Genomic DNA, 9,430 nt, shown 5'->3' with positions numbered 1-9,430 from the left:
TCATACACTTTCTGTCGAACTGTCAATCAAAGTAGTGTGTTTGATAATTTATGACCCTCTGTGCTTTCCTGACTGGCAGGTCTGTAGGGTTGGTGAGGGGTAACCCTATGGAGTGTATCAGCTGGTCAATCTGGCTCCTTTGTGTCTGGGGGTGTTGTGGAGAGGTGTGTGTGGGGGGGGATAGCCCCCCTCCCAACAAAAGGTGTTTATGTTAATGAGTTTGGTTTTTGGTGTGGTGAAATACGTCTGAAAAGAAATAATGTTTTTAATATGGGGATGTGTTTGTGTTACTATGTGGCGTTATTTAGTTTGTGTAAACACACTGTTAGAAAAGCATGATGTTTGATTGTGTACATATATGAGTAGAATATTTGTTTTGTGAAATAAATGAAAACAATTGTTGACTATGTTTTTAGGGATCCCGGTTTACCTTTGAATAAAAAGTTTAGGAGTTAAAGCGTCTTTTTTTAAAAAAGAATCTGCTTAAAATAATCGTTTGTATTACATACATTCTAAACACAAACCTTTAGGATGTAAAAATGATTAAAAGAGCTGTTTAAAAAGAATCCGTATTACTAGGCTTCCAAAAAAACACATAAAAACTTTAGGAGGTAAAAATGGTTAAAAGAGCTGTTTAAAAAGAATAGCGCATATTACATGACTTCTAAACAAAGATCCTTACGAGGTAAAAATGTTAAAGTGCTGGTTAAAAGATGTTTAAACTAGGAGATAAGTTTTTTCCAGAGATGTCTTCCAGTCGCTGTGTTAAGCAGTAATGAAGTTAAACTGAGACGCCTCACTCTCGCTAAACCCCGCCCACACATACGTGTTTTCAGACACGCCTCTCTCTCTCTCTCCCTCTCTCTCTCTCTCTAAAGACACCCATACACGTGTTTTCATCTTAGCCAGTACGTTCTGTCAAAATGTCAATCACGGCGGTAGAACTAGAGGGCTAATTTATGGCCTCGTCCTTGTCAGGCCTGCGTTTCTCTAGGAGTGCTTAATTTATGGCCCTTCGTTTCTTCCTGACCAAGAGTTTTTTTATGACCGGGGGTCGTGGGGTGATCCTACAGATTGTTTATGATAATGAGTGTCTGTCGGGTTGTTAATGGGTTTTTAAATAGCTTGTTAAGACATTATGGTTAAATACAGAAGACAGTCTGCAACTAACTGCTACAATGGCTACACCGAGAACTCCTAATATCTCTAGAAGACGGTTCTGCATCAAGTCTATAGGAGGTGCTGATGAAAAGATTGAGGAGTTAACTTTTGCTCCAAGAAAAAACAACAATGTATTAGTTTGTCAAAAATTCTTCGTGTGGGTGATGAGGTTGTAAAGGAGCTGTCGTTTAACCCCGAGCAGGGCATTACCAACTCCGGAGATCCTCTCTTAAGACCGCCCTCATGCTGTGATGATTAAAAATGGGGTGGCCTGTGTCACAGTGAAACACATATTACGAAGATGTCTCAAGATTCTACATACGCCTGCTACAGCAACACCTCGGAGACAGCGCCGGCTCTGCCTGACGACAACGCGACAACGCTAGAAGCCACTTCGCAAACATACGACAACAAGTGGTTGGATAATTTCTGCAAGGAATTAGGATATCATAACCTAAGTTTCCTCACAACTCCGTACGGAATCAGCGGCTCTTTAACTGGCGCCTCTGCCTAAATCGGTGTTGATGACACAGACGGCTGTATTCGATCTGACGCGTTCAAGATTATAAAAGCGACAGTCGTGGTCGTGGGACACTTCGTACTTCGTGGGACGAAGTGTACATCGTGCAAAGGCTTAACGAGGTCAGAGAGAAACTTGTGTTTGTCAGCAGCGAGCAGATCGTCTACGACGCCGTGGACAGCTGGAAGGGGGTCACACCAACTGTTTGAGATGGGGAATGTGTGCAGCGCTACAGGATTAGCAAAGAGTCTGCTTAAATGCCGTATTAGGTGTGAGATGTCCAGTCTGTTGTACAAATGCCTTACGGACTGTGTTGGTGTATCCGTAGCTGTAAACGGATGCGATGTTGACCCGAGATGTCTAACAAATCTCGTGAATCAGATGTGTCTTGTGCGAGGTACGGTGTGTGATTGGACTGCTTTGGTACATATGTGTATTAACGCATGCGAACCGATTTTGGTTTCTATCACAAAAATACTAGATCTTGTGACTGAATGTGGCAGACGTATTAGAATTGCAGACATTTTATGTATGTGTATATATGTGTATGATGTGTGTGAAATTCTGCTGTCGAGAAATGACCAGACAGATGTCTGTGAAATAATCGACGCATTTATAGCGTATGTGGTTGACAAAAACACTGTGATGTGTATAAAATTCCTACACTCCCTCAATGATGATGTATGATAACGTTTATGATCTTTTACTGAAATAAATACCAAGACGTTTAAGACCGTCTGTGTTATTCTTTTGTGCTTGTTAAAGTGTCGACATGTTAAGAGACATGACAGCAGACCTGAAAAAAGTCTATTACACACCTTCAAATGCGGGGTCTTTTGGTGGTAAAAACCGTTTAAAAGACAGCGTTTTAAAAGAAACAGGGGTTCGTTTAACAGATAAATAAGTTTCGGATTGGCTTGCCGGCGAGGATGCTTACACACTACACAGAACTGCACCGCTAAAATACAAAAGAAATCGTGTTTTTGTTTATGGTATTGATATGTAGTTTCAGGCAGATCTGGTCGATATGTCTGCATACGCCAAGGAAAACGACAACGTTCATTTTCTTTGACGTGCATAGACATGTTTAGTAAATATGCATGGACTCGGTTTTTAAAAAATAAATCCATCGTCGAGGTGTCTAAAGCTTTCGAATCTATACTGGATGAGGGCAGGGTGCCCCGTAAACTACAGACAGATAATGGGAAAGAATTTTTTAATAAATATTTTCAAAGCATGACAAAAAAGTACAACATACAACATTTTGCAACAGCCACCGATTTAAAAGCGTGCATCGTCGAGCGGTTTAATAGGACCTTAAAAGGGCGGATGTGGAGATATTTAACTGCTACAAACTCGAAACACTATATCGATATTCTACAAGACATCACGGATGGATACAATGCCAGCTATCACAGGAGCATTAAGATGAGACCTATTGACGTGTCCAAAGAAAATGAATCTGCCGTGTATAAAAACCTATATGGATCTAAAGACGACCCCGGCGTAACCCCTAAATTTAAATATAAAGCTGGCGACATTGTTAGAATTTCTAAAGTAAGAGGTCCGTTCAGAAAAGGTTATAAAGAAAACTATACGCACGAGTTTTTCACTATAACAGAATGCATATCACGTGAACATCCCGTCTATAGGTTGTGTGATTATGACGGCGATGTCATCGATGGTGTTACAAAAAATATTACAAAAAATATTTGTGAACAAAAACAAAACATTTAAAGTGGAAAAAATTTTTAGACAAGAAGAAACAAGGTCGAAAAACAATGGTTTTGGTTAGATGGCTCGGATGGCCCTCAAAATTCACATCGTGGATCGACCAGAAAGAATTGGTCGATGTACAGAACCCCATAAAAACAGACGAAACCTCGTAGATGGCACACATTCATGTAAAAAACCAACCATGACTGCGGGTGGTTTTTATGTAACGCTTCCCTGTAATGCCTCAAGGACTGTTTATCCGGAAAATAGTATCTCGTGTTATACAACTCGATTATCGAAAACTATCAATCTAAAAGGAGAATGGCAAGTCGGGTTAATCGAATTTGAACATCCGCTGTCGTGGTACACATTTAATGAGGAAGATGCTACGTTGATTTTCAACTATGGTGAAACAATGAACACTGAGAATCGGGTCACCGAATATAATATTAAAGGCAGTATATCAAATGCATCTTACAGGTTAAAGACTGGATATTATGACGACGTCGTTTTTTGATCAGGGAGATCAACGCGACTCTGACACAACGTGCGAGTCTCGGCTATGACCATGTTAAAAATAAAATTTTTCTCAAAGGCCCTCTGAAGACATCGCTGACATTTTATGGAAAGGTGGCCAATATTTTAGGATTAAAACCGGGGGTTGCTATTGAAACTACGGACCATGCTCTTGAAAGATCTGGCATGACTTATGCGCCTTTTCAGGCTGACATTAATGCGGGGTTTTACAGTATGCATATTTATACCGATATCATAGAATACCAGACCGTGGGGGATTTCTACGTGCCGCTACTGAGATGTGTACATATAGAGGGGGAGAACCACAAGAATGTTAGTGTTAGATACGACACCCCACACTACGTATCGGTTAATAAATCGTCCGAGATAACTATACAGGTGAAAGACGATCAAAATCGAGACGTGAGCTTCAGTTACGGGAAGGTGTGTGCCAAGCTGCATTTTAGGCCTGTGAAACAATTTGTTTAAAAATAATAATAATAATAATGTCATATTTCAACAATCACCACACAGACCCTCTGCGTTATGTCCAATATTACCAGAATCAAGCGGGGAATGGGCTCCCCGGTTATGCAGGGGGCGGAGTTATGTATGGAGCCGGGTTAGGGGGTGTGTTTAGAGGTCCCTTTAGAATGGCCATTCCTTTGCTAAAACGCGGTTTTAGCATAGCCAAACCACATCTTAAATCAGCAGCAAAAAACATACTAAGCGATGTTGTTAGCAATACATTATCGCATACGTTTAATAATAACAACAATAATAACACTCAAGATGGATCCGGACTAATGGTGATGGCTCGCAGAAGAGCATCTAAACCGCCAGGGGCTCGGAGGAGTGGCCAAACGATGAAGAAAAGAAAACATAACACCAAGAAATCGTCAGTTGTAAAACGCAAGCACAAGAAGACACCAACCAACTCTACATGAAAAAGACCAAAGACCTGTGTTAAAACAATATTTTAGACCATGTCTTTACTACACAATATGTCAGAAGAATGCTTAAAAACCGAGCTGGACCTATTCACAGTACCATTAACACAAACCGTTATTGAAAAAAATACATATGTAGAAGTACCACCGTTGTCAGCAATATCAGAAACATCGCCTCCGGAGTTTTTTATAGCGGAGACTGGAGAGGATTATGTGGACCTAAACAACACCCTGGTTTTTTTGCGTCTCAAAATCACTAATGCAGACGGCACAGACATAGCAGACGGAGCCCCCGTGGGACTTATTAACTATGCCGGATCTACGATATTTTCACAAGTGGACGTGTCGCTTGGAGACCGTCTCATATCACAAAGTTCCAACACATATCCTTATCGATGCATAATAGAGTGTCTCACCAATTATGGTAAAGACGCTCTTGAAACGCTGTTCCCAGCGGGCCTCTTTTACAAAGACACTGCCGGTCACAAGAACGTAACGGACCCCGCTGATGGTAATAGAGGTTTGACCAAACGAGCTGCATTTACCAACGCCAGCAACGTTGTTGAACTACTGGCCCCCATTCACAGTGACATATTCTTTCAAGAAAAACTAATGCTTAACGGCGTGGACATTAAAATTCGTGTCGCTTATCAAGTCTGGGAACATTAGGCTGGAAGCACGTTTTAGACAACCTCTACCCCGAACAATCAACTTAATTGTTTATGCCATATTTGACAGCATCATCGAAGTGTCAAATCGCAGACAGATCCTGGTTGATTACTATTAATAGGCAAAATGGACACCATCCAGCTTACGGCTATAATGGATAAGATCTCGTGTAATACCCATTTTCTCGGCGTACTATCGTGTGACCACCTACCAAAAGCCCCCTTAAGAAAATTACCATCGATGGTGATAATCAACACGCATCCTTCAGGACTCCCGGGTGAACACTGGCTAGCCATCTACATAAACGAGGTCGGCGTGGTTGTTTTTTTGACAGCTTTGGTAATAAACCAGATGACAATCGTTTTCCACAGAATATCAAAAACTTACTAAACCGCAATTCTAGAGTGATTCAACATTCTGCATTACAAGTCCAAGATTTTTCATCAGAGACCTGCAGGCAGCATTGTGTGTTTTTTCTCTATCACATGGTGAAGGGACATGATTATGACCATGTGTTGAAGATGTATACCGGCGATTTTATTAAAAATGACAAGATGGTGTCAGCATTTATGAAAAAACTAAAACTAAAAAAGGGTCTTTGTAATGAAAATGTTTTCAGATGTATTCGTTGTGTTCAGACAGGTGAAATGTTTATGTCTAACACTAGATTTTTTCAATAAAATCAAAGAAAAAAGCTTTCTTCTTTTTTTGACTCTTTATTATTATTATTATTAACATTATTATTATTATTGTTATACATACACCACATACAGAAATACAGATAATAACAAGATCATAAACAATAGAAAACTTGTGGATTAAAAACGTAGCCACTGACTCGTGTCAAGAGTGGGTGATTTGAATACAGGGCCATCTGAATAATTTGATTGTGCTGATGGTGTGCTCGGAAGTATTTTCTGTTTTTTACGCTTCTTAGATGAGTTGGTTATAGGCGAAGTCAATTTGGTTTTGAAAGAGTTAATTGCGTGTCTGACATAATGGTTTGGCACCGTTGAGTATGGTATGTTTAAAGTAGCAAAAGCCTCCAGAAATTCGAGCCAGCTGACAGGTCTCCGGGCATCAGAAATCTTTTGCAGAGCCGTGATGCCTTTTACTAAATCGAGCATATGTGAGCCAGGAACAGTTCTACCGTTAAACACAAACTCTCCTGAATCGTCCCAAGATGTGACATCTTTCATTTTAGACATTTTATCTAAAATGTAGCGAGCGTTTTTTACACTCCTCTGTGGAATATTCTTCAAAATATCAGCTGCTACGTTATCGAAACCGTCGTGGTTGTTCACGCCGGGCGGCGCAGATGGCTTTTCTTTTTCAGGATGCTCAGTCTGCCTAGCTGTCAATGTTAATGTGCTGTTTTCACGGTCCCCTTGTTTAGCGACTGTTAAAAAGCGCTGTAAAACGTTTGTGTACAGCTTCTCTTTTTCATAACTGTCCAAGTCAGAACAATGTAAGATATTTCTTATAGCTATGTCCAAATCATTCTCCATGATTTGCTGAATAGATTCGCGTGCTGTCCCGGTCTTTAGTTTGTCCAACTGGTGCTGCGGGACTAAAAACATTTTCTCTGCATACTCCATTTCCTCTGTTATCTAGATGCAATCAGGCTGGAGATGAAAGGAATAACCACGCTTAAGAGTGGTAGAAGAAAGCCCCCCTGTTGATTTATTACACGTCTCTTTCTTTTAACACCAACAGTCTTATCCGCTACAAATTTGATGACGCTTTTCCTTTTTCTGAGCTTCTGGTATTGTTGAGATATGAGAGGTATATTGCCGTAGAGAACATTAAGAGCTACTTCACACAATGTCGCAATGAGCTCGTCTGTGGCAGTTTGTAAAATAATCCCTCTTTGTTTGGGTGATGCTTTTAATAATATTTTTAAAAGTGGCAGGTTTCTACAAAGTCTGGCAGACATTTCGCTATCTTCTTTTCTGGAGATATACCACAGGGTGTGGCGCAAGTAAATCTGTTCTGAGCCGATAGTGTATAGGTGTTTTTGTTTTATAATCAATCAGCAGATACCCGAAAGGCTTGCTGGTCGCGTCTTGATAACATTCCATAAAAAATTTTATGTTGCCGGGATACATTTGTCTTAATAGAACACTGACTTGATTAGCATCTCGGGGATTTTTAAACAACATTAGATAATTTGTGTTTAAGCTGATGGTCCTACTGGCTTTCCCTTGGCAAAATAAATTCTGTACAATATAAATAGCGCTAAGATTTCTATGATGTACATATTGGGTAAAGACCTTCTCCACTTCGTTGCTCCCGCTGGCCTCTTTCATCAGATCATCGAGGATTAACAAATTAACCGTGTTGGCCGGAAACAGAGCATCATCATTCAGAGTCTGTGGTAATCCTTCAACAAATTTTATTTTGTACATTTTCAACAATTCATCATACAACGGTTGCCAACAATCATAAATATACACAATATTTAAAATTTTTTTAGAAATCAAATGTACAGCATTTTGCAACAACATTTTTACAAAATATGACTTCCCCGAGTTTGAAGGTCCGCTTATCACACATGAAAAAGGGTGATGTAATCTGAAATCAAACCCCTCTGTGTCTCGCACACCCCTATGTCCAAAAAGATTGTCAGAAGCCATATGGGATCGTTGTGAAATCTGGGAGCAGTACGCGTTTGTTGTACACAACCTTAAACTTTTTAACAACTGACCTGTTGTGTAGTGTGAATTGTTTTTTATTACGTACAATGGTATCTGTGTATGCCAGTATATGACGACGATTATCCTGACGACGTAGTGATTGACAAGTCCAATCAGGGTGTCTAATCTAATGGCTTTTGAATTTACTGCGTTGAGCGTGACACCTTTGGCTTTCATGCATACCTTACCCTTCGCAGTGCGGTAGCCCTATGTTTTTGGTCCGCCTGAACAAAATTCTACAATATGATCACCAGCTCCAACCTCGTCAGTTAAATTACCGAGATAGGGGCCCAACGGAGGTTCCCAGTCGCCCTCTCTAGATGTACAGATCACACTGTCTGTGTCACTGTACAACAGCCTGTCACCCAATTTGTCCATTAATTCGTAAAGTTCTAGACGGGCATGAGCTGTTGTGAAAGCCCCAAGAAAGATGTTGATGTCGCAAGTCTGCCCCCCTTTCCCATCCGCATAACACCACTGAATTAGAGCCATGCTGTCTGAAACGAAGGAAAAGTGTTTAACATCATACCCGTCACCGAATATGTGCTGTGTAAGTTGTTCCGGGTCCGAAATTAACTCTGTACACGGCAATTTTTCACGCATGGAGAAACGACCCCAAAGTGAGTTCAGCAGAAGTTTGTTAATAGTACGCCGTGCTGGGTTGCGACTTATCTTACCGGCGTCCATCTTAATCCCCTCTTTCTCAAAGTAGTCTGAGATGTAGGATTCCTTGTCTGCGTCTGTCATAACGCGTGCGGGGAAACCGCTGGCCTCTTGTTTATATTGTAAAAATGTTTTAACATGATCACAAAACAAAGTTTCTGACCGTTGTGGAAAATGCCACACCTCGTCCACGTTCGTTACAATATAACCCTTTTCCACACCTTTCAACAGCTCTATGCTGACCCAACACCCTGAAATAGCTCTTTCCTCATCAGTATGACCACATGGGTCTGTCTGATTCTGATGTTCGGCGCATGTACGACAAAGTGGAAACATAAGCTCACTACCGGTCCTATAGGGAAGGACGGGGTGAAGCAGTTTTCGTGGTGGCAGTACTGTAGCCTTGACAAACCCATAATAATTTTCAAGAGGTTCAAAATCCTTGAAAATTATTTGTGGATGTCCTATGGGGTAACATTTTTTGGCCTGGCAAAAGGGGTACAAACTTGTAAAGTCGACATATCATAGTTTTTCACTAT

This window comes from Ictalurus furcatus, chromosome 3, assembly GCF_023375685.1.
Source record: "Ictalurus furcatus strain D&B chromosome 3, Billie_1.0, whole genome shotgun sequence".
Classification (NCBI taxonomy): domain Eukaryota; kingdom Metazoa; phylum Chordata; class Actinopteri; order Siluriformes; family Ictaluridae; genus Ictalurus; species Ictalurus furcatus.
This window is presented reverse-complemented; position numbering follows the sequence as displayed.